The sequence below is a fragment of the Centruroides vittatus genome, unplaced genomic scaffold (assembly GCF_030686945.1).
Source record: "Centruroides vittatus isolate TY-2023 unplaced genomic scaffold, ASM3068694v2 scaffold_490, whole genome shotgun sequence".
Taxonomy (NCBI): domain Eukaryota; kingdom Metazoa; phylum Arthropoda; class Arachnida; order Scorpiones; family Buthidae; genus Centruroides; species Centruroides vittatus.
This window is the reverse complement of record NW_027122711.1, coordinates 1,831,265-1,841,946: the sequence shown is the minus strand read 5'-3', so window position 1 is coordinate 1,841,946 and position 10,682 is coordinate 1,831,265. Positions and strand designations below refer to the sequence as shown.

At 24.3% G+C, this 10,682-nt stretch overlaps 1 long non-coding RNA gene across 1 annotated transcript; it reads right to left on the bottom strand.

The window, feature by feature from the left end:
* Window positions 1-576: 576 nt before the first annotated feature.
* On the bottom strand, window positions 577-9,877 carry LOC136989383 (uncharacterized). Its single transcript, XR_010882911.1, has 3 exons — window positions 9,787-9,877; window positions 9,040-9,125; window positions 577-766 (listed from the first exon to the last, which is right to left on the bottom strand). It is a non-coding gene; the product is annotated as an uncharacterized lncRNA (long non-coding RNA).
* Between the last annotated feature and the right edge of the window lie 805 nt (window positions 9,878-10,682).

Sequence of the window (10,682 nt, the reverse complement as noted above, 5' to 3'; positions counted from 1 at the left end):
TATTTTTTAAATTTTGAAGTGTTTTTTTTGTATTGTTACGATTTTATTAATGTACTTAATGTTTGTATTGCTCTATAAAATTAGATTATCCACGATATTCTTTATTAAAATTAACAGATTAAATAATATATTTAATGGAATATTCAACTCTTATACTTAAAAATTGTAAGAATTTTTTCCAACATTTACGTGATATCAATGATAATCGGCAGCTTTCTTGCATAGATCACTTTACATAAAATCCATCATGATGCTGAGGAACGTCCTATCCGCATCAGCTTTATCAACAGGCTTCCATATAAATATATATATGCATCATCTAGAATACAAAGTACATGAACGAATTAAAAGGACAGGAAGAAAAAAAAACCTGATTAATCTTTTAGAAATACTCTAATAAGAAGGAAATTAATTTTAAGTAGAAACATAAAATGATCAAAATTAATATATTGTTTACAAAACTCTCTAAATATTACAATAAGTTTTCTTTTCATCTCTCAAATATAATTAAAAGAAATGTTCTTAAATTTTAGCTATTGAAAGATAATTAGAAGCAAGACGAACGTTTACTTTTTGGAAACAAGCAGAAAATTTATTTCCTTATCAGAGTAATCAGAATTAGCTTTTCCTTCCCAATAACTTAATTACATTCAGGATAGTATTTTTTAGCAGAAGCAGGAACAATTCTTCAGACAGAAATTCGATCGATAAAAGATTTCTAGAAATAAGAAGCTTGCAATATTCTTCTCCAGTATTTTTCTGCTTACTTTAATATTAAAAATATAATTATTTATTTACTATAGAAATTTGAAGCGTGCCTCAAATTTAGAGGTAAAAAAAAAAAAAATAGTAGAAGGTAACTTTAGCATCGAGTAACTCCTCATTAAACTAGTTTATTAATTAAATTAATTTTTTAAATAATTAAATAACATTTTACACTTATATTTTATTAATATTTTTTAAACGTAAATGTGTAAATTTATATTTTAAAAAATGTAATTCGGGTATTGTAAGCGAGTCGGAGTAGAGAAAATCGATCTTTTTTTAAAGGAAAATTCGCCGTTTGACAATCGTAACTATCAATAATAATTCGAGAACAGTTCGTCTCAACAATAAAAAGAAATTTCTATCCATTCACATTTGACAAAAATTAGATGATGGATATAATTTCTGTCGGGTGACTTATAACAGATAAAACATCAAAGTTCAGATAGAAAAATTGGCAGGTGGATCATCATTTAATCTCGTATCTTAACTGGGATTTTTGTAAAATATCTTTTTTTTTTCTTTTGTATTTTTTTGTCGTTTAAAAAATAAAAATTAAATTAAACAAAAAAAAAGTCGAAATTAATTACGATGGATTATAACGATTGAAAATACATTAAATACCGTATAATTTCTTCATTTTTTTATTGACATCTTTAAAAAATATATTATTAATTTTTCTAAAATAATTATATATTTTTAGGAACTTTATAGTAAAAATTAATTTAAAAAATTATTTTATTTTTTTCTCTTAATATTTTTGAAATAAATTAATTAAAAAACGAAAAAAATTATGACAGCGTTACAATGCCTGGCTGCAATTTTAACCATATTTTAAATTTATTTAATTTAAAATATATGCTCTCAATCTCAAGCAATGTCTTGCCCCTGTACATCATACTTTTCCTGATAACAATAGACTCATCCCGATCACTATGGAACTTCGTTAAGGGAAAAATTTTGAATTTAAATCATATGACTTCCAGTATATTTCGGAAGTTCGTATATAAATTAATCGGGGCCTCCTGCCTTTAAATTTATTATTTGAGGAGGAAGAGGGGCATCATTCGTTACAGATTTGGAACAGAAAAATTTACATCCGACTGAGCAATTCTCGATCCTTGGATTTCTTCTTTAATCATGGTTATTTTAAATAATAAATTATGTTAATATAAGGATTTTACCATATTTATTGCTCTTAATGAGATTTTTTAAATTATTATTATGGGTCTATATTTTTGAATTCTTTAAATGAATAATTATGTTATATTCCATCTTCTTGATTATATAACCGACGAAACATTTATATTTATTGAACAATTTACGATTACTTAGCACTTTTGATTCTCTTAAGTATAAATAAATTGCTGCATTGCGTGAAAGTATTTACCAACTGATATACAGAAATTTAGTTTCTAACATAAAATGTTAGTCATATTTTTCTATATATAAAGCATTAATTTATACAATTTAATTTTTAAATATTTAAAAAATTTTAGTTATTGTTAATTTATTAGTTTTATTAGCATTAATTTATAGTTTTATAAGCATATTTCTTGATTTTTTCGACATTATAAATCAGTTTATCCTTATATTTTGAATGGAAAATTTTATAGAATTTATTTAATTTATAATATTTAAGAAATTAAAATGTATGATTTATTATTTTAATTACATTATTGTACTGTAAGGAAGCTAATTTAAACTTCTTAAATGTAATTTCTTAATTTATTTTAGATTATTTTATATACATTTTTCGTTTAACTTATACAAGTTTACATCATTTATATTATAAAATTCATTTATAATATCAAGAAACTAAATTTAGGAGACTAGAAACAAAACTTTGATTATTATGAAACATAAGTTAAGAATGATAAATATGCTACTACCGTAAATGCATATTTTATAAACCTTTCAGAAAATGTTCCTGTCTACGATTCATAATAAATTAATAAAGGGAAGTAAGAGAAATTTATATTTAATTATTTCAAAAATCTGTAATTTTAAATTGTTATAAGTGTTAAAATCGTACAATTTATCATTAAGATAGCTCATATTAACTAAACCATTTGAACAGGTTGAAAGATAACATTTAAATCTTAACGATTATATTAAGTTAGCACATAAAATTCGCATAAATCTAAACTAAATTTAGGAAACCTTTGCTAAATATTTAAATTATCATCAGAGTAAAAAGAAGAAGAAGATATTAGTGAAGGAATTTTACACAGAATACTTCAAGAAAGAATAATAATTTAAGTTATGTAAAGCACTGATCATCACATTCAGTAAGAAAGGAAATAAGGGTGGCTTTGATGGAATCTGAAGAGATGACGAGTACTAGAACCTCTTGAACAGCATCTGGTGATGTCAGTTTTAGCTACACCTCGTAGACAACATTGAGGTAATAGCCTTAATAAAAACCAATGATGTAATAAAAGAGAACTGAGGTTACGAAACGACTCGCCAGTCTTTCATCAATTTGAAATAAAAAAAAAAAAGAATAAGAAGTAGAAGAGAATATCTTCTATTATAAGCAGCTGCTGGGTTAGATGAGGTATTCGATATTACTAAAGTAGCTAGAATATAATGTGCCTCCTGTCTTCAATTACATACTTGATTAGTATCGTAAGTAATAAAGATAGGATAAAGAAGAGAGAAGTATATTTTTATTATATACAATGCTGACTCTTACAATGTAGACGTTTCTGTGTTCTTTACAAACTTTTCTTTTAAAAATTAAGTCCTGTGTTGCGTAAAAATCGTATGGTTTCCTAGAGTAATGTGATATAATCCCCATTTTTATACGAGTTTGTTAAATATTTGAAGAGATGTGTGCTTGGAAACGTGAAATTTTGTTGGAAATAAATGAAAATTACTGTTTAAAATGAAAAAATTTATACGATAATTCTTTAGTGTTTATGTCTCTTGACATAGCTCAAGATTGCGGTGATTCGATTTTATTCCTAAAATTGTAGAATTGTTATGAGTTATGTTTAAGTCTAATTCTACAGAGTCGAGACTTAGTTATATAGAACTAATTCAATTATTTCTGCATAATTTAATCTTGTTATTCTATAAGATTCTATACTCTAACTCTACAGGATTCTGTATTCTGTAAACTAAAGATGTTATTTCTAGATAATTAACTCTTGCTCCTCTATAAGACTCTATATACTAAATGATTCTACATTCTACGAACTAAAAACCTTGTTTCTGTGTAGTTAAATCTTGTGCTTCCATAAGACTCTAATTGAATAAGAATTCAATGCTTCTGTATAATTCAATTCTGTGCTGCCACAAGACTCTATACACTGTGTAGGACTGCATTATGTGAACTAGAAACCTTATTTCTATATAATTCAATTCTGTGTTTCCACAAGACTTTATACAATGTGTAGGACTGCATTCTGTGAACTAGAAACCTTGTTTCTGTATAATTCAATTTTGTGTTTCCACAAGACTCTACACTGTAATTGTAAAGGACCACATTTTATGGACTAAAAACCTTGTTTCTGTGTAGTTAAACCTTATGCTTCCATAAGATTCTATACTATAATTGTATAGGACTCTGTATATAAACTTAAAGGCCTCATTTCTGTGTAACTACAGTATAATTTTAAGTGATAATTTAATTTCCACGAAACAAACTCGTAAAAATATATTTACTTTTGTATTTATTAATCGCATATTTCTGATAATTATTAAATTAAAGACGATATTAAACTGTAAAACAAGTATTAAATTATACAGTTTATAAATAGTAAAATTTAAATATAATAAAAATCTTTATTCGTAAAATAAGTTTGATTTCCTAGAGTTTAACCATTACTATTTTATGTTCTATGCAGCTGGAAAAATTCTTTTTATTTGAATTTTTAATATTATGATATATTAAAATTCTTATTTCAGCACGATTAAACAATTTTTTTTCCATCGTCCGTTTCAAGTTTTATCTAGCAAACAAAACTTAAAAATACAATAAAATAATATTAAATGAAACAAATTTGACTAAAAACTAAAGAAAAAAATAGTTCGAGAAATTAATTTTTGAAGGTTTTACGCAAAATTCTTTTACAATTTTTCTACATCAGGATCTACGCACGATGATAATACATTAATTCCATTTACAATTCGCATTCATTTACAATTCGCATTTCTCTCCATAGAAATTGATTGTTGGGATGAAATTCGAGACCAGATATGGAAAGCTTAGCAGCAAGATGCCATAATGAACTACATACGAACTTCCGGTATGGACCGGAAGTCACGTGATTTCAATAAAAAATTTCTCCCAAAACGGAGCTAAGTAGATGACCCGCATGACTCTGCTGCTATCAGGAAAGGTATGATTTACAGGGGTAAGGCATTACTAATTTAAGATCGAGAGCATATATTTTAAATTAAATAAATTAAAAATATGATTAAAAATTGTAGCCCGTAAGTTTTGCTCGTTTTACAATTGACTTATACTTTAGTCCTTGGAAAAAAAATAATAAAAATCGAGGAATATTTTTGATCGATGATCAACACGAAAAATAAACAAATTTTCATCCAAATTTATCAATAGAAAAATATAAATTTATTTAAATTTAATTTGAAAAAATTTTTCTTTGTGTTTACGAAACAAAATAAAGGAAAAATCAAGCGAAGGAACGGTGGAAAAGGAAAAAAAATAAATAAATAAAAATTCTTAAAAAGTTGAGGGATGTAAACATGAATTATTTTAAAAACAAGAACCTGTATTTTTGGAGAGTTTATAAATAAGATATGACAAATAGCCACCTATGTTTCTGGTATAATAGCTTTAGGGGATGAATAAATCACTTCAAGTTGGTTGAGTCGGGAATCTTCCAATAAATAACAATATTCTACTTTAACTGCTGGTCAAACTAGAGGATAGCCCTTCGTTCTTGATTCTTCCCAACATAATTTTTTATAATGTATTTTTTAATATTTTCCACTCCGCTTGATACGAATGATGTATTAATTTTATTCATCCAACTGTTTTATCATCGTCTAACATAGAAAGCAGAAAATATTAACTTTATAAAGTAATATACTTTCGAACCTCGATATGTCGAAAGTTATGGTTTAAATCGGATTAATAATTCATTTAAATTGAAGTTAAAGATTCAAAAATTATTCTATAAACATGATAAACGTTAATTTATTAAATTTAACATTGGAAAAATTAGTATATATGTAAGGAAATTAAGATTAACTGAATTCATTATAATTTCAATTTATTTTATTATTTTTTTTTAAAATAAATTATTCTCGAGTGACTATCATTTAAAATGAATTGTATTTTTTATATTTTTCTATCTATAGAAGATAATGTAGTAAGGTATTAAGTTAAGTGTTCTCGAGAGTAAACTACCTTTAAAAGAGAGCATTAGCCACAATTATATGCAAAAAAAAAATTAAAAAATAAATGGTATAATGATATGAGTTAAAGATGTAAGTTGATGATAATCTTCTTTCAAAAATTAAATCGATTAACTAGAACACATTAGAAGAAATCTGTTTTATTCACCTTAATCGACTGAATCAATTTAAAAAAAAATTTCTTTTCTGAAATTTTTGATTAATTTTTACTGTTCAATCATAATTAAAATTGTTTCTAGTCATTTATTTTCTGTCAGTTGATTTTGTAAATAATTTAGTTATATATTTAAGTAGTTTAATCTCATTTTTTAAAGTAAAATTTATTAATTAAAAAATTCATATATATTTGGGGAAATATCATAATATATATTAACTTACATTGCAAACTTTAAAAAAAATATAAACTGTAACACTATAGAATTTTATTATTTTCTTTTTATAAATATTACTTTGGCCCACCATTGATAAAATTTTGGTAGTTTTGCCGTGGGTTCGCGCCTCACCAACCAGCTGGCCACGTGGAATTTCCCGGATTTTCTTCGCGTGTCTAACACCTAAACAGGGGTGAGTTTCTCGTAGAAAGAGTTCTCGAGAAGCACTCCCCTTTGGCAGATTGCCCATGTGTTGCGTTGCCGAATCCCATCAAAAATCAAATATTACTTTTAAAAATACAAAATTATACTTTAAAATAAATATAGAATCAAACCTTCGAGCAAGGCCACTGACGGGAACGTAAAAAATAGACATTGTTTGGAGGTTATTTTATATGTATTATTTCAAAAACAGTTCCTGAAAAATGGCCGCTGTTTAGAGGTGATCGTTAATACAGGTTCGACTATATTATATTTTAAGCAGTTTTATAAGGAAGTTTGTTTTATTATATTAGTTATACTGTGTAGAATTTATCTTAATAAAATACTCTGTCAATTATTAATAATGTAATTTGGATTATTTTATATCATTGTATAAAATTTTAAAATATTTAGTTTTATTTTTACTTTCCCAGAACTATTATACTCATTTATATTAGGTTTTATAATTATATGTTATAAGGTTATATATGTTATTAAGGTTATAAGGTTTTATATATGTGGTATAGTACAGTAAAACCTGTCCAAAACTAAACCAGTGTAAAACCGAAACCTGCCAAACGGGAAAAAACATTTGGTACATGACAATCCGGCTTACACAGGTTTTACTGTACAGTTTTTTAACATAGAAAATCGCTCCGTTTTGAAGAATTTTTTTGTTTTTGGCAGGTTGCCGTTTTATTCAGGTTCCTTTTTGGGCAGGTTTTATCATGTGTATATATATATATATAATATACAGTACCAAGTTAACGTAATCACGTATTCAAGGATAGATAAAGAATCGCCTTAAAATTCTACGTCCTACGGGAAAATTAAAGACTGTGATAATTTATTCAAATATTTTGATTTAAATTTGATTAATTTAATTTTTCAACTTAAAAAAATCAAATTAAATACAAAAATTTTGAAGAAAGAAAAAAAAAAAAACAACAAATTACTCGATTGTTATTTACAAAGTAAACTTGATTAAATTCGACGAATTGTAAGAAATTTTCGATACGATTAAACAAGTAAAAATTTTATCAAACAAAATTATTCGAGTAATTTTAATTAATTTATACAATGTTCAATTATCGAACAAAAGAAAAGGAATTTAAAAAAATAAAAATAAAATTGCAAATTTCTACTTTAAAAAATTGGATAGTTCAGTAAGTGATTGTAATTAATTATTTATAGCCACTTGATATATTTAGTACATAAGTTGAATTATCATAGGAGCAACTATTTTATATGGTCAGCATGCGACTAATTAGTTTGTCGAAAGGTATCCATTAAGCACTTCTTGTTTCTTTAGTTTCTTCTGACCCGAGAAACTACGCAACATTAACGATCAAACTGTGCATGGCGATAAGAGCTTTGCAATATTTTTTTCTGCAATTTTTTCAATGCAATTCTGCAATGAAACTACTTCTAATCTTTCCACAATACAGCATAATGCTTTCTACTTTCTAAATATAATAATAATTATTATTTTGGATAATAAAAAATGAAATTTATATATATTTGTATATTTTTCCTCCTTATTTTATTATATAAAAGGATATTTTATTACTTATGATAACTTTTTTTTTTCTAAAGTCTTTCTTGATATTGAAAAGAAAAGAAAGAAAAAAAAATCGTTTTTAAGAAATATTTTTATATTTAAATTTTGGCAATGTTGATGGGCATAAAAAACCATTTTATTACTATTATAATTTTATTTTATATTTTAAAAAATATACAAAGTTTCCTATTTTCTTATCAGTTTTAAGTTATAGAATGTGATGATAAAAAATTATAATTTTTATTTTTTTTTATCAAATAATGTTTTAAATGCTCTAAAATTAAAAAAATTAATGATATTAAAAGTTAAAAATTAATTTTAATTTTAATTTTAATTAAAATTTTTAACTTAGAACATTTATAACGAGTTTTAAATAAAGAAATAAAGCTTTGAAAGGTATTTAAAAATAACGCTTTAAATTAAGTAGAAGAAGAAGAAGAAGAAGAAGAAGAAAAGGGGAAAATCAATTTCCTGTATTAAAATTTTTCACATTTACTTTAAAATTTCTATTTTTGACTAAATCATTCTTTTATTATTGAAGGATTCGAATTTCTCGAAGAAAGTTTACAGGATTTTTACCTAAACGAAAAGCACAGATAGTGAAAGAGAGAAGAGAGAAGATAGTTCATTTTCAGTACTATGTCCCTAGAGAAATAGAAAATCCGACTTCAATCTCTGTTCCTATGTCACAAAGGAGGACGAAGAATGATTATCAGCGGAAAAAAAGTAAGTTAAAAAAATACATACTTTATAACCAGGTAGTGGTTTGTTTGTTACGGTAAATGTTCATAGAACATTTCTTCTTATCAGTAGATATAACATAAATGAAATGACTAAAAAAATATAATTAAAGTAAATAAAGTTTGATTTTTTTACAGTCAATTTTATGCTTTAATTATGTAAATTAATTTTTATGTTTTATATTTATTTTAAATTTTAAAAAAATTTTTATCATAAAATTTTTAAATAATATTTTAAAATTGTTTTTCTTACAGTGTTGTATATTTTATAAAAATTCTAAGGAGTATATAATTTGGTATACTCCTTCTTACAATTTATATACAAATAGAATAGAATTTTATATAAAAATTCTATATATTTGTATACAGAATTTTTAAAAAAAATTCTAAAAGGCATATAGTTCTGTAATTATAAAATGCTTAAATTATTAAAAAAGAATAATAATATAAATAAATTAACATAATTATGATACTTACGAGAATCGAAACCCCATAATTTTTCCTATTAATTTATAAATAAATTATTAAGATTTTTGACAAAGATTTAATATTATTAAATTTAACTATACAACATTAAATTTATTTATAACAAAAATTTATTTGAAAGCTATAGACAGATATTGTATATAGCTATATTTTTCTATCCATAGACAATATTATTGTATATATATATATATTATATATAGTATATAAGGGGAAGTACTTTAATTAACTGTTAGGAATTGTTCTTAACTTGATAGTTAACTGTTCTTACACGATTTTTCTTGCCCGAGGAGAATGTTAGCAGTTGTTGTCGAAACTGCAATTTTCTGTCTCTTGTTTGAAGATCACTAAAAGCCTTGAGGTTATCTTCTTCTTTAATTTGTTAACTTCGATTGTAAAAAAAATAAAAGTGAAAAGTGAGTTTTATATAAAATTAGATATAATTTCCCCCTTTTTAATATTTTAAATATATTTTAAAAATGTTTTTTTATTATATAAATTTTATCTTCAATTAATTTTATGTGTTATATATTTGTATAATTTAAACTATTTTATAATGTAAAATGAGTAAAAAAATATATATTTAAATGCATAGAAATTTGTGTCTTAATTATAAATATTTTTAAGGTTAATTTAAGGTATTCTTGGTTAGAAAATTGCAACTTTTGGACAAAGATACCTTAAATTATAGTAAATTTATTAACCGCAACGTCGAATATAACATTTATAACTGTTGTATTGCGGGTAGTTAATACGTTATGACATCAATGCTCGTAGTTTGTAGACAATTTGTTGATTAATAAGGACATCTTTAGTTATCTGGATATTATAAAGCATTTAGTGCAATAAGTATGCGTGTAATTTCACTTCGAAAGTTTAAAATAACTATCAATAAAAGTTCTATTTTGAAAATTAGAAACGATAGAAAACTTTTAAACGAAAATAGTCCATAAATTATAATATAAAAATAATTAATTAATGTATTTTTCTACCTTTATAACGGTTTAAAAAATGCGGTTAGAAATTTAAAATACGAGTAAAAGTTATGAAGATTTTAGTTTTATTTTAAAGGGGGGTAAAAATATATTTAATGTTATTATATTTTTAAAAAATTTATAAAATATTTTCTTACTAATAAAACAAAACTTTAGTGAAATTCTTTCTTTT